The sequence below is a fragment of the Triticum urartu genome, chromosome 7A (genome assembly GCF_056163025.1).
Source record: "Triticum urartu cultivar PI428250 chromosome 7A, HENAU_Tu73, whole genome shotgun sequence".
Taxonomy (NCBI): Eukaryota; Viridiplantae; Streptophyta; class Magnoliopsida; order Poales; family Poaceae; genus Triticum; species Triticum urartu.
The window spans coordinates 96,317,046-96,335,282 of record NC_141879.1 but is presented as its reverse complement, the minus strand read 5'-3'; the positions used below and the strand labels follow the sequence as shown (position 1 = coordinate 96,335,282).

General features: G+C 48.0%; 1 pseudogene; it reads left to right on the top strand.

Annotated features, from left to right (window-relative positions):
* Positions 1-311: 311 nt before the first annotated feature.
* Positions 312-18,237, top strand: part of LOC125518398 (ABC transporter C family member 10-like) — a 62,379-nt pseudogene continuing 44,453 nt past the window's right edge.

Genomic DNA, 18,237 nt, shown 5'->3' with positions numbered 1-18,237 from the left:
TCACAATGCTTAGCAGTAATTTACAGACTGGAATTGCGTTATATGGTTCAAAAGTAGTGACTACTAGAAGATTGTGACTTCTTATAAATATACATGATGGCTAATTGTATGAGTATTTTTTGTTTTTTCATGATTTATGCAAAACCGCTAAATGTGGCTTAGCCCGCTATAGCTTCTCATAGCTCCTGGAGAAGCGGCCGCTAAATGTCATAGCCCGCTATTTAAAACATTGCTTTTTTGTCCCGGCTGTCACATGTTTTTTGTCTGCCTTTTATCCCATAATAAACTCCTTACCCGTGATATATACCTGCATGAGGAATCTTGTTTGTTGTGTTGTGAGAAAGAGACCTTCCAACCTCTATTCTCTTGTTGTCACGTGGTACAAGTGGTGTGGAAAGAAACTGTCAATGTGCTTCAATGCTCTGAATTTGTTAATTTTGAATCTATGGCTCAACAATACCAATAATGCTGCTTTGAATAAGATTACTGCCGGTATGTTGTCGACTACCTGGAAATTATGTAATGACATGTTTTTTTGCTTGATTACCATGGTATGGTTTACAGGTGATGTGTCGGTGACCATCGGGGTTACTCAAATGCATGAGACCGTTGTGTCCCTAACTGAACTTGCAGATCCTGCAAAAAGTTCCTGCTCCCTTACGGAAGCAAAGATGGTGGAAGCTCCCCAGCTCAGTTGGCAACGAAGAAACGAAGGACCACACTTTTGCTGGGGCCGATGACCACTATGGCAAGACGCGGCGCTGTTATGGTCAGATTTATTTCTGCCTATGTCCTGTTAAGCTGATGGTGGTGGATCTTGCTTCAGCTGGTTTTATTTTGATGGATGTAAGAGTGGGCTTGGATGTTGTTTCGTTTCTATGAAAGCGAGCAGGGCGAAAGGCCTTCAGATCTACAAAATGTGACATTAGGTGATTTCTTTTGCATAGTATATTGATCTGGTGGCCACTCGGTGTATATTAATATGGCCGGCTGTCACCGGAGTTGGTTACAGAAATTTTGATTCTCAACATATCACAAAATATTTTCGCACAGAAGATTACAAAACTTGTACACACCAAACATTTGGCACGTTGTTAGCTTGGTGCTACTATTCACCAGCTAGCAGCAGCCTAGAGAGGTCAACACTCAACACTGCCATCATCACTTAAGAGGGAAAACGGGTGCCGTTTTGGGGAACTTATTTTTGGATATCTGGCCTTTCTTTTCTTCGAGGAAATTCTTGAATATGGGTGCGGCCTTTTATAGCCAAACAAAGCAGTTCTTCTAGTTTCTTCTCCTCTGGCTCAACAAGGTACAGTTGATGATCACTAGCGAGTACAGTTTCTGCTTCAGCTTTGGGTTTCCTTGATTTTAATGAGGCATTGTGATCTTTGTGTTCCGAGCAAGCGTTCAAATTTCTGTATGTCGCTCAAGATAATTTCATAGCATTCAGACTTCCTGATGTTTGCTCCAGAACCGGTATTTTTAGTATCTTTTGTTTGTCTGCTCCTTCATGAACAAGGGCATCTGTTCATTGTCCTAACTACAGTTTCTTGTTCATAATTGGTGCAGGGCTGCAACAGGAGCTTATCCACCTCGAAGTGCAATTCAGCAATAGAGATTGCATGCCCATATGGGTTCCTTCACAAGTAAATCCTCTCCTCAACTTCTTCATGTTACATAGCTTGCTACTACCTTCGTTTAAAATTACTTGAAGTTGTTTGTCTTAAGTCAAACTTATTTATGTTTGACCAAGTTTATCGAACAATTTGCTAATATCTCCAACATCAAGTACATATAGTATGAAAATATAGTTTATGATGAATTTTACAAAACTAATTTGGTATTATAGATGTTGGTATATTTTTCTATAAACTCGGTCAAACTTAAACAAGTTTGACTTGTGACAAACCTAGAACTTTCAATAATTTGGAATGTAGGGAGTACACCACATCCGCTACTTATGCTAAAGCTGTTTTTTTCAGATGGTGTGGCAGCTGATTCTGCAAGTCAGGCGACTCCCTTCGCTAAAGCTGGGTTTTCAGCAAGACCTCATTTTGGTGGTTGAATCCTCTATTGAAGATGGGCTACAAGAAACCCCTTGAGGACAAAGACATACCACTTATAGGCGCCGTAGATCGAGCACGCAACCATTACATGATGTTCATGGAGAAGCTGATGGCAAGAAGTCACATGACACACCATCATTCTTCTGGACTATTGTTTCTTCTCACAAGCATGCCATCTTGGTCTCAAGTTTCTTTTCTTTGCTCAAGGTTGTCACCTTGTCTACAGGCCCGATAATTCTCAAAGCATTCATCAATGTCTCACTTGGGAAATGGACCTATAAACACGAAGGCTATGTGCTTGCTACGTTAATGTTCGTCTACAAGTGTTGTGAATTATTGTCACAGAGACAATGGTATTTCCGCACTCGGAGATTAGGACTGCAGGTGAGGTCACTCCTGTCAGCAGCTATTTATAAGAAACAACATAAGCTATCGAACGCAGCAAAAATGAAGCACTCTTCTGGAGAAATTATGAACTATGTGACCGTCGATGCGTATCGGATTGGGGAATTCCCATACTGGTTCCATCAAACATGGACAACAAGTGTTCAGCTTTGCATTGCTCTGGCAATTCTATACAATACGGTTGGTGATGCAATGATTTCATCTTTAGTTGTCATTATTATCACTATACTGTGCAGCGTTCCATTGGCCCGACCGCAACACAAATTTCAGAGTAAACTTATGGAAGCACAAGATGTGAGATTGAAGGCCATGTCTGAGTCATTAGTTCATATGAAGATCTTGAAACTTTATGCATGGGAAGCTCACTTCAGGAAGGTCATCGAGGGATTGAGGGAGGTTGAGTACAAGTGGTTGTCTGCATTCTAGCTTAGGAGGACCTACAAAGGTTTCCTATTCTGGTCATCTCCTATTTTGGTTTCAGCGGCGACCTTTGTAACATGCTATCTTTTGGAAATACCTCTTGATGCTAGCAATGTCTTCACCTTTGTGGCAACTCTACGTCTTGTGCAAGACCCTGTTATATTGATGCCGAATGTTATTGCTGTTGTGATACAAGCTAAGGTTTCTTTCACTCGGATATCAAAGTTCCTTGATGCACCTGAGCTAAATGGACAAGTTAGGAAGAAATACAATAGTGGCACTGATTATCCTATAGCGATGAATTCCTGTAGCTTCTCTTGGGAAGAGAATACATCAAAACCAACTCTAAAGATTATAAATCTGGTAGCCAAAGCTGGAGAAAAAATAGCAATATGTGGAGAGGTAGGTTCAGGTAAGTCGACGCTTTTGGCTGCTGTACTCGGAGAGGTCCCCAGAACTGAAGGCACGGTATGTTTTATTAGAAGTTCATTGTCTAGTGAAATATCTGTCATATTCAGAATTGAGACATTTAGACATGAAGAAACATAGCCAGTTGACAAACAACATCATGTTCAGTTTGCAAAGTTGTTGAAAATTATGCTCGACAATGTTGCATATATGAATTAAAGTTCATTTTTTTCATAAGAACTTCATTTCAAACTCTTGAACTTTGGATAAACATTCCAGATCCAAATATGTGCGAAAATAGCATGTATTTCTCAGAATGCATGGATCCAAACAGGAACTGTGCAAGACAATATCCTCTTTGGATCGCCGATGGACCGGGAAAGATACCACAACACAGTCGCGAGGTGCTCATTGGTCAAGGACCTTGAAATGTTGCCATATGGAGATTGCACACAAATTGGGGAGAGAGGAGTAAATCTTAGTGGTGGTCAGAAGCAGCGCATTCAGCTTGCTCATGCACTATACCAAAATGCAGACATCTATCTTCTTGATGATCCTTTCAGCGCTGTTGATGAAACAGTGTATGCAGACTGTATTACTATTAGAGTGTGAACTGTTTTACACATCTCTTTGTAACAGGAATATGTCGTGAGTTCTCTATCAGACAAGACTGTTCTTTTGGTGACACACCAAGTGGATTTTCTACCTGTATTTGACTCCATTTTGGTACCTCTGTCCACTTGATGTCACCATCTGATGATATTTGTGCCCCTGTGATTTATATTATCTGTAATTAGCTTGATTTATTTGTTGATGTCATCTAACACAATGATGTTTTTGTCAGTTAATGTCAGACGGAGAGGTCATTCAGTCTGCACCTTATCATGATCTATTGGCTGATTGTGAAGAATTTAAAGGCCTTCTAAATGCCCATAAACATACTATTGGTGTTTCAGATCTTAATAGCAATATATCCCCTCAAAGATCTAAGGAAGTATCAATAAAGGAGACAGATGACATTCATACAGAGTTTGTGAAGCCATCGTTGGCGGATCAACTGATAAAGAAAGAGGAAAGGGGAATAGGGGATGCAGGTGTTAAGCCTTATATGCTTTACTTGCGCCAGAACAAAGGATTCCTGTATTTATCCTTTTGCATCATTTCTCACATGATTTTCATTGCTGGACAAATATCACAAAATTCATGGATGGCTGCCAATGTCCAAAATCCTCATGTTACTACACTGAAGTTAATTTCTGTGTACATCATTATCGGAGTTAGCTCGATATTTTTCTTCTATCAAGATCTTTATCAGGTGTTGTTCTTGGGATTCAGACATCAAGATCCTTATTTTTTGAGTTACTCAATTCGTTGTTCCGTGCATCAATGTCCTTTTTTGATTCTACTCCTCTAGGACGGGTTCTTAGCCGGGTAAAAATTCTTAAACCAATGGCAAATACAACTATTTTTTTGTTCTGTTTTACACCAAAAGATTCTTCTCAGGATAGATTAACTCGTTCCCTTTTTCTTCTAATGCAGGTCTCTTCTGATTTGAGTATCGTTGACCTCGATGTTCCATTTGCCTTCATGTTTAGCCTCGGTGCCAGCTTAAATGCATATATCAATCTAGTGGTATTGGCTATTGTTACATGGCAAGTTCTATTTGTATCCATTCCAATGATAGTTTTAGCAATTAGGTTGCAGGTAATTGGTATGAAGTTATTTCTCTGTGGCTAAACTATGTTTCTTTATTGTAAGCCTCATATATATAATTATTTGAATTCATTCACCAAGTGATGTTTTGACCGAGAGTGAATGAGCATGCAGTTTTGCATTCAAAGTTCTCATTTTCTGAAACCTGTTATATTTGGTCATGCAGGGGTACTATCTAGCCTCGGCCAAGGAATTGATGCGGATCAATGGTACTACCAAATCTGCCCTAGCAAATCACTTAGGTGAATCAATTTCAGGGGCTATAAAAATAAGGGCCTTTGAGGAAGAAGATCGATTCTTCGCTAACAATTTGGATCTTGTTGACAAGAATGCAAGTCCATATTTCTATAATTTTGCAGCAACTGAATGGTTGATTCTATGTCTAGAGATAATGAGTATTGTAGTTCTTTCTTTTTCTGCTTTTGTCATGGCCCTCCTTCCACGAGGAACTTTTCGCCCTGGTAAGTAATTATATGCATACCACCATGCTTCAAATATTGGAAATTTTTGATAACTAGCTTGTTTTATTGGCCATCAATGTGCAACTAATTTGCGAAAAATGTTAGACTCATGCCATGTAAATGTTGCTACCTTTCCATTGCCTTTTGAGTGATTTCTAATAAGCTTTTGTTATAAGACAATTTTCTTGATAATCCCTCCACTAGTAGATGCTCCCTCCGTCCTCAATTAAGTCGACACATAGAAATTTTAAGACAGATTATGGAGTGGAGTAGAAAATGCATTGGAAAGGTGCCGACCACTATCTCTCTCCTCTTTAATTCCCCCACCTCTAATGAGCTAAGCGCATGTAGAAAATGAGGAGACCATGTGTTAAATGTTATTAGGTTTGATTCCTGTGTGATGGGAGGGTAGCATTTTTTTTGTACTTCAAGGTGCATTGGGAAGATAGAAGTACACTCTTTTTTGGACAAATCTCGAATGCTAAACATCCACTTACTTGAGGACGGAGGGAGTAGATGGTGTTTTAGACCTGACACGGGTCTCCAAAAAACTTACTTGACTATTACTCATCACTTCTAAATAGACATCTGTGTCGCTTCAGGGATGGCTCAAGCGAAACACTAGCCACCGTCACCCCCGTCTCCTCCCTCTTCTCTTTCTGTCACCGCCGGATGAGTCCATCGGTCAAAGCCCATCTGGCGGTGGGCTCATCTCTTCACTCAGAGGGGATCCCCTGGCTGGCACCCAAGCGCATACAACGCATCGTCATGGCTGCAAGGATAAAGCGGTGCTCACCTATGGTGGTTGCACTACTAGGAAAAGGGTTATAGATGGAATTAACACTAATGGCGCATCTGACATGTGGTGCATCACTATAATATAGCAGTGGCGCACCATGTGCAGGTGCGCCATTACTGTGGAAGACACTAATGGAGCATCAGATACATGGTGCGTCATTAGTAACAATTTTTTTCATTTTCCCAAACATACTAATGGCGCATCATGTAGACAGTGCGCCATTACTAGTTAGGTGCGTCATTACTAAGTTTATTTCCCTCTAGCTAATGGCGCACCGCCAGTGGGTGCGCCATTAGTAATCTTCCCCCTAATTCGCCCGATCCCTTCGTCCCTCCCTCCACTTCCCCCTCGCTCCACACCCGGCCGCTCCGACGACCCCCGCGCCCCGCCTCGCCGTCTCGGGCCTCGCTGCCGACCCACTGCGCCGCCGCCCCACCCACTGCGCCGCCGCCCGATCTCCTCCGCCCGTAAGCCCCCTCCTCCTCCGTTCGCCCATCGCCTTCGGCCTCGTGCCCCACCCGCCGCCGCCCTCCTCCATTTCGCCACCGACATTAGGGTTTTGGCCGCCGACGCCGCCTGCCCTCCCCCTTTTGGCCGCCGACGCTGCACTCCGACCTGCTCTCCTCCCCCTCCGACTCCCTTGTCGGCGTCTCGGTCGGGTCCTACCCCGCTACCCCCTCCGTCTTGGTGAACGACGGCGGCGGCGCCGCCGCTGATGCTGGCTACAGACCTTCCCCCCTCCGCCGCTCACGTCCCCGCGCCCTGCGCCCCCCGCCCCGACGGCAGCGTGACCTGGAGGCACCGCTCATCGGCAACGACAAGGGTAAGTCCTCCTCCTCGTTTGTCTCCCGTTAACTGTATTTTATCTTCAATTCAGCAGCCTCCATGTGTGGATTTTGGGCAGTAAGATCGCCAGCCACATTAATTGTGTTTTTCTTGCTTTTGGAAGCAGGTCCCCTCCTCCAAAGAGGTTGAGAGATCCTCCGTGAAGGTCACCACCCCTCCTCCTCGCCGCCCTCTCCACTGCCATCCCAGATTAGTTCCTCCTCTCCACTACCACCCCTCCTCAAGCTTCCCGAATGATGTTTGAGGTAATTCCATTCTGCCTTGTCAACCTTACAAAGGACAGATTTGAGGTGACTGTAGTTTGGCATCTTCAGAATTTCACAAAGGTGGATAACCTTCTAATGGCCATAATGTGCCCTACTGTCAAAAAATTCAGTTAGGTACAGTTAGCATCATGTAAGAAAATGGCCATAATGTGCCCTGATAATGATGTATTTTGTCATAAAAATATATAGTGGAGTGCCATGATAATGACATGCTGCTAGTAGTTACTTCCATGAGTTGTTTTATTGACATGGCACATTTGCAATGGAGTTTTATATATCTTTAGCCACTGTTCATTAACAGCAAGTCAGTTTTGTTTATAGTTGAAAGTAAGTGTGTGGTTTGAAATTTTGATCTGATTATGACATCTAGAATTATGTCAGTTTTGTTTTGTAACTAGAAGACCAAAGTGTGTTACTTGTGATCTTCTGATGATGCTACTTGTGATGATCTTGTACTTGTGATGATGCTACTTGTGATCTTCTGAAATGACCCATTGGCGACTTCATTACGCGGGGATAATGATTTTGCAGGTACCCAGAGAGGCCCTTGAGTTTGCTGGAATGTCGATTAACTTCCGTTCCGGCAAATTCGGGTACTCCATATATGTCCTATTTTCAGCAAAGGTCATGCTGAAATTTTCCGTAAATTTTAGCATGACTTTGCTAAAAATAGGACATATGGGGTACTTGTGACTAATGCATGGGCCGGGGTATCTTAGTACTTAATTAAGTAGGATCAACTGCCCCTTTATTCTTGCTGCATTAAACCATAGGTTTTAGGGTGCCTCATTTGATGAAGTTATTACTATGTTTTTCAACAGATAATCCCAGAGAATTGTGTGCCTCATTTGATGTATAAGAAAGGTAGTCTTAATCTTTTGAACATACAACCAGTTCATCCTACAATCTCATCTGTCCATACGAGATTTCTAAAAGAAGTGGAGACATGAAAATCAAAGGATGGAAAAAATGTATGGACAGTCGTAAGGAGGTTCTTGGAAGTAAAAGGAAGCGAAGCGCAAGAATTGGAGACAGGATGATCTCCATTCTCCATAATGGAGAGTCAGGGTCTATATTGTTTTATGCTATTTTACCTTAAATAGGGTATTTAGGTCCTGTCTAATACTGATGATCATGTGCTAAGAACAATTAAGTAGGGTTGGTTCAAGACTTGTAATGTTCTATCTTAGTATTACTTCCGACAAACTCGCTACTCGCGGTCTCGAGACTTGTAATGTTCTATCTTTGTTCGGTCTTTTGAATTCGGAGACTAATATGATGAATTGTATTTGGAGACTAATCTTCTATTATATTCGATGAATCTGCTCTTGCTGTGGGGTGCTGTCTATATTCTGTCCAATAATATATTTTGTAACCTGTGCAAAATTCAGAAAAGTAAAAAAACTAATATTCATACTAATGGCGCATCACCCCACAGTGCGCCATTAGTATGCCAGATACTAATGGCGCGTGGTGGCCTATACTAATGGCGCACGGCGTGGTGCGCCATTAGTATACCAGATACTAATGGCGCACCAGTGGTGCGCCATTAGTAAAAAATACTAATGGCGTGGTACTAGTGGCGTACCAGTAGTGCGCCATTAGTAGGCAAAACTGATGCGCCACTAGTAGGCCTTTTCCTAGTAGTGTTGATGGTGGCAGATTTAGGCATACTCGCCTAAATCTAGCTGCTAAAGTACTCCCATGGCTGGGGCGAAGACACTAGTTGCAGATGGTTGTGGTGGCAGCGGGCGCTGCCCTGCAGTTGGATTCGGCTTGTCAAGGGGGCTTGCGCTAGATTGGGTGCTCAGTGGTTGTGCGTTGGATATGGCATGTTGTGTGCCTGACACGGTTCAACGCGTAGGCAGATTGATGGCCCGGACATGGATGGCTCGAGCTTCGGTTGCAGCGGCCAGATTCGTGGCACGAGTTTGGCGGCTCCTCAATGGTCTTGGCGGTGATATGTGGGAAGATGTCTCACCCATCTACTAGCGCCACTACAACCTCTTGTCACTGATGGCAATGGCGGGAACACTCCTCCTCATGAGGTGGTCGGCTAGGTGGCTTTGTGGGGCATGTGCTTCTTTGGTGCATACTTCTGAGCAGTGTTGTGAGAGGGGTGCGACCTATCCGATGGACACCATGGTGGTTTTGTGTGTAGCACTGATTGTGCAGCTTTCGAAAGATCTATTGCAAGATCATGCTTAGAACATCGCGTCATATCCGTGGTAAAAACTATTGTTTTGGCCTTCATTGGTTAGACTTAGCAGCGGCTGAACTTGCATTGTTACCTTGTTGAAGGCGTTGTCTCCATGTCATGTTCTAACCTTGATTGGCCGGTCTTGGCATTCAAGATGAAACTCCTTGTCTTGGTTGTCTCCAGTCGGATACGACGATGGTGGCGCGAGGGTGTTATCCTTTCTTGAAGGCATTGTTGCAGAAGAAGTCGACTTAATCTTAGGCATGTACTCTTCATATCTTGTAATGGTTCTAGCATAGTTATCTATGTCTTGTTCTCTGCTTGTCGATGGCTTTGCCGAAAAAGGCTTTCGCCCCGCTTTATATATAAAGCACGATCCTCACACCCCAGTACAACGCACGCCAACACAACACACGCACACACCCAAGGCATGATACATAGGTGCTGAGCACGGCAACACCACCCCTAGCACTACCACCGCGAAGAGATGAAGCCGCATATGACGAACCGTGGGCTCCAAGGCGGCGCCTTCAGGAAGGATACGACACCGGAGCATCACCACCTCCCAATCCAAGGATCAGAGTTTCCCCCGAAGCTGCACGATGAGCAATGAGAGCCACGACGACGCCTTCAAGAAGGGAACGAGCTTCACCGCCATCGGTCCGTCCGAAGATAGAACATGTTTTCACCCCGGCCAAAAACTCACAGCCATCGAACGCCACACCCCGGTGACCATGCCGCCCACAAGGCCATGGCCACCGAGCAGCACCAAGCCACGGCCTCCGCCTGAGAGCACCGCGCAACCACCACCAGGGCCAGCACCCCGGCATCCAAGACCTTGACACCACCTCACCCAGACCTGCCGCTATCCCAACTAAAGGGACGAGCAGAAAGGTCCCACCTTTAGCACCTCTGGGCGACCCCCAGTGCTGAGACCCAATAGGCTGGCCACCTGGCCTCCATCTACCCATCCTGCAGCACCGGGCACGAGGCGAGCTCGGTCCCACAACACCGTGCGCGAGACGAGGTCAGTCCTGCAGCACCGTGTGCGAGACGAGCTTAGTCCTGCGACACTATGCGCGAGATGAGCTCGGACCTGCGCACCGGGCGCGAAACGAGCAATGGACCGCAGCTAGGAGAAGGCCAGACCTTCGCTGATCATAGCGACCGGACGAGGAGGAGGAGGGGTCAAAGGTCGATACAAGCCGCCTACGGACGAACCGACGCCAGGACGTGCCAACCGTCACCAAAGCCGACTTGCCAAGCCACCGTGGAGCCATCCACAGCCGGAGCAGCGACCACCACTGCCATTGCCCAACCCGCGCCGCCCGGCGAGCTCCACGCGTCGGAGTCGCCGGCCACACTCCTCCCAGGGCACCACCACCACCACGCCGCTGCCTCCCCGGAGATGGAGGAGGCAGCCGGCCGCAGTCCAAGACCAGCGCAGCCCGCGCCATCCAATAAGGAGCTCGAGATCCCCCGGCTGGACACGCATCCACCATCACGCGCTGCCGGCCGCCACAACCTCCTGCTGCCCCACACGAGATGCCGCCGACCAGCAGCACACGGGAGCTCAGGCGAGATCCCTCCACCCTCCTGCGTCGCCAGCCGGACCCCAGGCGCCAGATCCAGGCGGATCTGGCCAGACGCCCACCAGGGCGCCGCCACCCGAGCCGGACCACCCAGCAGCCGCCGCACCACCACCGGGGCTTAGGCCGTTGCCGCGCCGCCACCAGACGGCCGCACCATCGCCACCGTGCCGTTGGGCCCTGCGGAAGCCCAGCGCCGCCACCCGCAAGCTTCGCCCCGCGACGGACCCTGAAGGCAGAGGAGGAAGGAAAGGCCCTGCTGCCACCGCGCCGATCGGGCTTTGCCCATCGACGCCTGCCGACGACGGCGGGGGAGGGAGGGGAGCAGGGGGATGGGGGAGCGGTGGCTAGGGTCCCTGTCGGTGTCAAAACCGGCGGATCTCGGGTAGGGGGTCCCAAACTGTGCGTCTAAGGTGGATGGTAACAGAAGGCAGGGGACAAGATGTTTTAACCAGGTTCGGGCCCTCTTAATGGAGGTAAAACCCTACGTCCTTCTTGATTATTCTTGATAATATGAGTAGTACAAGAGTTGATCTACCACGAGATCAGAGAGGCTAAACCCTAGAATCTAGCCTATGGTATGATTGTATGTTGTCCTATGGACTAAAACCCTCCGGTTTATATAGACACCGGAGGAGGTTAGGGTTACACAAGGTCGGTTACAAAGGAGGAGATATACATATCCGTATTGCCTAGCTTGCCTTCCACGCCAAGTAGAGTCCCATCCGGACGCGGGACGAAGTCTTCAATCTCGTATCTTCATAGTCCAACAGTCCGGCTGTCCAGAGACCCCCTAATCCAGGACTCCCTCAGTAGCCCCTGAACCAGGCTTCAATGACGATGAGTCCGGTGCGCAGTGTTGTCTTCGGCATTGCAAGGCGGGTTCCTCCTCCGAATACACCACAGAAGATTTTGAATACAAGGATAGTGTCCGACCCTGCAAAATAAGTTCCACCCATACCACCGTAGAGAGAATAATATTTCCACAAATCTAATCTGCTGACACGTTTTGGCAGCATGACATCATGCCATGGCCTGGTAATTATTCGAACTATTTTTCTTTAACCAGCCCCGCACATAACGCGAGATGGTTTCTTGACACGTCTTGTCAAAGCAGAGATCGTGTTCCCTTTATCACGGGATTCTCATTAATACGGACGTGGGTAACCCAACCATGCCTAGGACTCCTAGATCTTAGGCAAGTCCCAAACAACCATGAGGAGGACGCTTGATATTCACCCTCTTTATAAAGGGACAAGGCTTTTACCTTTTTCCCTCCCGTGCTCAATCGAATCCTTCCCCCGCCTCGAGTTCTAACACCCAAAGCCCAGGTCAGGTGCTTCGGACCTTCAATCATGTCCGGGTCCAGCCTTCAAGGCCGGTGGATGCCTTCCTCTGTCACGGAGGAGGATATCAAGAAGTTGAGGGAGGCCAGATATCTGACCGCTGAAATTTCGCATAGGCTGCCCGCCCGAGGGCAGGTCGTCCCAACTCCCGAACCTAACGAGAGCGTCGTGTTCGTCTCCCACTTCCTTCGAGGACTAGGCCTCGCTCTGGATCCCTTTGTTAGGGGTCTTATGTTCTATTACGGGCTGGATTTTCATGATCTGGCCCTGGATTCCCTTCTTCACATCTCGTCATTTATTGTCGTTTGTGAGGCCTTCCTTCGCATTACCCCTCACTTCGGCCTGTGGCTCAAGACCTTCGATGTGAAGCTGAAGATGGTCGAGGGGCAGTATGCAGCGTGCGGAGGTGCTCTAATAAGCAAAATTGCTAACGCTCCATGGCCAAAGGGTTCCTTTCCAGAGGTGTCCGGATTGTGGCAACAAGAGTGGTTTTACGTCACAGCTCCCCGAAGTGCCAAGTGGGTAGCTGCCCCCACCTTTCGCCCGGGCCCTCCACCACGATGTCATGGATCAGCAAGGGGCTGAGCTGGGGTCCAGCCAAGGACGTGCCAATACTGCAGAGCCGTATCTGAGATCTCTTCGAGGGAGATTTCAGTCTGGTTATGGTAATGCAAGTTATGCTGGTTCATCGGGTCCAGCCTTGCAAACGCCGGCCCCTCCGCATGTGGGAATTCAACCCGGAAGGACCGCACACTATTCAGAATTTCCTCGGCATGACGCACAAGGAGATGTACAAATCGTTCTTCGGACCCCAAATAGAGTGTCCGGACACTACCGAGGACGTGGGCCTGAGTAGCAACCGCACTGCTCCCCAAGTAAGTAATTGTTGGGGAACGTTGTAGAAAACAAAAATTTTCCTATGGTTTCACCAAGATCCATCTATGAGTTCATCTAGCTACGAGTGATCGGATTGCATCTACATACCTTTGTAGATCACGCGTGGAAGCGTTCAAAGAACGGGGATGAGGAAGTCGTACTCGACGTGATCCAAATCACCGGAGATCCTAGTGCCGAACGGACGACACCTCTGTGTTCAACACATGTACGGTCAGCGTGACGTATCCTCCTTCTTGATCCAGCAAGGGGGAAGGAGAGGTTGATGAAGATGCAGCAGCACGACGGCGTGGTGGTGGATGCAACAGTCACTGCAGCAGGGCTTCACCGTTCTTCTGCGAGAGGGAGAGGTGTAGCAGGGGAGAGGGAGGCGCCAAGACTCAAGGGTGCGGCTGCCCCTCCCTCCCCCCTTTATATAGGCCCCCTAGGGGGTGCGCCGGCCCTAGGAGATGGGATCTCCTAGGGGGGGCAAGGGGTGGAGTGCCCCCAAGCCAGCTGGGGCGCCCCCCACCCTACGGTTCCCAACCCTAGGCGCATGGGGTGGGCCAAGGGGGGCGCACCAGCCCACTATGGGCTGGTTCCCCTCCCCACTTTAGCCCATGGGGCCCTCCGGGATGGGTGGCCCCACCCGGTGGACCCCCGGGACCCTTTCGGTGGTCCTGGTACAATACCGGTGACCCCCGAAACTCTCCCGATGGCCGAAACTGCACTTCCTATATATAATTCTTCACCTCCGGACCATTCCGGAACTCCTAGTGACGTCCAGGATCTCATCCGGGACTCTGAACAACTTTTGGGTTACTGCATACTCATATCCATACAACCCTAGCGTCACCGAACCTTAAGTGTGTAGACCCTACGGGTTCGGGAGACATGTAGACATGACCGAGACGGCTCTCCGGTCAATAACCAACAGAGGTATCTGGATACCCATGTTGGCTCCCACATGCTCCTCGATGATCTCATCGGATGAACCACGATGTCGAGGATTCAAGCAACCCCGTATACAATTCCCTTTGTCAATCGGTACGTTACTTGCCCGAGATTCGATCGTCGGTATCCCAATACCTCGTTCAATCTCGTTACCGGAAAGTCACTTTACTCGTACCGTAATGCATGATCCCGTGACCAGACACTTGGTCACTTTGAGCTCATTATGATGATGCATTACCGAGTGGGCCCAGAGATACCTCTCCGTCATACGAAGTGACAAATCCCAGTCTTGATCCGTGTCAACCCAACAGACACTTTAGGAGATACCCGTAGTATACCTTTATAGTCACCCAGTTACGTTGTGACGTTTGGTACACCCAAAGCACTCCTACAGTATCCGGGAGTTACACGGTCTCATGGTCTAAGGAAAAGATACTTGACATTGGAAAAACTCTAGCAAACGAACTATACGATCTTGTGCTATGTTTAGGATTGGGTCTTGTCCATCACATCATTCTCCTAATGATGTGATCTCGTTATCAATGACATCCAATGTCCATAGTCAGGAAACCATGACTATCTGTTGATCAACGAGCTAGTCAACTAGAGGCTTACTAGGGACATGTTGGTGTCCATGTATTCACAGATGTATTACGATTTCCGGATAATACAATTATAGCATGAATAAAAGACAATTATCATGAACAAGGAAATATAATAATAATCCTTTTATTATTGCCTCTAGGGCATATTTCCAACAGTCTCCCACTTGCACTAGAGTCAATAATCTAGTTACATTGTGATGAATCGAACACCCATGGAATTCTGGTGTTGATCATGTTTTGCTCTAGGGAGAGGTTTAGTCAACGGATCTGCTACATTCAGGTCCGTATGTACTTTACAAATATCTATGTCTCCATCTTGAACATTTTCACGAATGGAGTTGAAGCGATGCTTGATGTGCCTGGTCTTCTTGTGAAACCTAGGCTCCTTGGCAAGTGCAATAGCTCAAGTGTTGTCACAGAAGAGTTTGATCGGCCCCGACGCATTGGGTATGACTCCTATGTCGGTGATGAACTCCTTCACCCAAATTGCTTCATGCGCTGCCTCCGAGGCTGCCATGTACTCCGCTTCACATGTAGATCCCGCCACGACGCTCCGCTTGCAACTGCACCAGCTTACTGCCCCACCATTCAAAATATACACGTATCCGGTTTGTGACTTAGAGTCATCCAGATCTGTGTCGAAGGTAGCGTCGACGTAACCCTTTACGACGAGCTCTTCGTCACCTCCATAAATGAGAAACATTTCCTTAGTCCTTTTCAGGTACTTCAGGATGTTCTTGACCGCTGTCCAGTGTTCCTTGCCGGGATTACTTTGGTACCTACCTACCAAACTTACGGCAAGGTTTACATCAGGTCTGGTACACAACATGGCATACATAATAGAACCTATGGCTGAGGCATAGGGGATGACACTCATCTCTTCTATATCTTCTGCCGTGGTCGGACATTGAGCTGAGCTCAATTTCACACCTTGCAACACAGGCAAGAACCCCTTCTTAGACTGATCCATATTGAACTTCTTCAATATCTTATCAAGGTATGTGCTTTGTGAAAGACCTATGAGGCGTCTTGATCTATCTCTATAGATCTTGATGCCTAATATATAAGCAGCTTCTCCAAGGTCCTTCATTGAAAAACTCTTATTCAAGTAGGCCTTAATGCTGTCCAAAAGCTCTATATCATTTCCCATCAAAAGTATGTCATCTACATATAATATGAGAAATGCTACAGAGCTCCCACTCACTTTCTTGTAAACGCAGGCTTCTCCATAAGTCTGCATAAACCCAAACGCTTTGATCATCTCATCAAAGCGAATGTTCCAACTCCAGATGCTTGCACCAGCCCATAAATCGAGCGTTGGAGCTTGCACACCTTGTCAGCATTTTTAGGATCGACAAAACCTTCCGGCTGCATCATATACAATTCTTCCTTAAGGAAACCATTAAGGAATGCCGTTTTGACGTCCATTTGCCATATCTCATAATCATAGAATGCGGCAATTGCTAACATGATTCGAACGGACTTCAGCTTCGCTACCGGTGAGAAAGTCTCATCGTAGTCAACCCCTTGAACTTGTCGATAACCCTTAGCAAAAAGCCGAGCTTTATAGATGGTCACATTACTGTAACGCCCGGGTAATTAAGCTACAGTGAACCTCTGCTAATGATGCCACGTCACCTCGATTACTGTTCCTAGTATCGTGCTAGTTTGAAACTGATTCAAATTCAAATTCAAAATCAACCAAAGAATAAAAACTTTTCAAAATTTAAGACAAAATGTTCGGGGTGTGCAAATAAATGCCTAGGAATTTATGGTGTGGGATCCATGCCTTTGTAAAAGACCTAAATACTTAAAATGAATTAAAACAGAAAAGAAAATAAATAAATAAAAAACTAAACTAACAAAAAAAGAGGAGAAAGCCCCCCCCGCTGGGCCAAGTGGCCCAGCTGGCCTCAGTCGACCGAACGGGCCGCCCCCCCTCGGCCCGGCCAGTGGCCTGCCAGGCCGGCCCACTCCCTCCCCTGGCCTATAACCCCGTGGGGGCACCGAACCCTAGCACGATCCCCATTCCCCCCTCGCACTCCTCACTCTCCCCCCTCCCTCCCGATTGGATCGGGAGGATAACGGCGCCGCGCCCCGGCCTGCCCCCGTCCTCCTCGCCGTGGAACGACGCCGCCGCCCGGAGCTCCTACCCCGCCGGCCTGCTCCCCGTCGCCCGCTCGTCCCCGACGGCCTCCCCAACCTCCCCCGAGCTCGCTCCCGAGACCCTACGCGTCCCTCCCCGTGAGCTCCTCTCCTCCCTTTCCCCTCTGTCGCCGGCGACGTCCGCACCCAGTCGCCGCGCCCTGGCCGCGTGCCGTCGCCCCGTCCCGACGCGTCTCGCCTGGTTAACCGCCCGCACGGGCGCCCCTCCTCCCTGCTCGCCCCCCCTCCGTGCCGACTGCGCCATGGCCTCGCGCGCCCCGGCCGTCCTCCCTCGCCGTGGCCCGCGTCCCGCTTCGTCTCCCCTCGCCTTGGCCTCGCCTCTCCACGCCGGCCTGCGCGTGGCTTTGGTCGCCGACGCCCGCGGCCGGCCACCACCGCTACCTGCCGGCCTCACCCGCCTGTGCCCCGCCTCCTCTGCACACGGCGCCCGGCCCCGTGGCGCCCCTGTTTCCCCCGCTCCGCCCTGTGCGCCGTCGCCGCCGCCGGCGAGCCTGCGCCCCGGCTCGCCGTGCCCCCCCTTCCCCGTTGGCCGCGGACGGGCGCCCGCTGCACCAGTTCGGGCGGGTGCCCAGCGCCCGCTAACACCGAAACCACTCTGGCCACTAGTGCCAATGACATGGGGGCCCCACGGCCCCAGAACGTTTTATTAAAAAAAGGAATTAAAATTAATAATAATAAAATTAATTAATTAATTAATTAATTAAGGAATTAATTAAGTTAATTAATCATAATTAGATTAATCAAATTAACTAATTAGTCTAATTAAACTGTGATTAGTTTAGCTAAAACCTGATTAGCCTAAACAGGGTATGACAGGTGGGCCCCGCTGGACCCACACGTCAGTTTGACCAGTCAACGCCCCTGTTGACTGCTGACGTCATGCTGACATCATGATGACATCAGCAAACACTGTTTTGGATAATGTTAGATTTAAATAATTAATTAAATTCCAGAAATTATTAAAATCTTTAGAAAATCATATCTTTTAATCCGTAACTCGGATTAAAATATTTTCAACATGAAAGTTGCTCAGAACGACGAGACAATTCCGGATACGCAGCCCGTTCGTCCGCCACACATTCCTAACCTATCCAACTCGCAACTTTCCCCCTCCGGC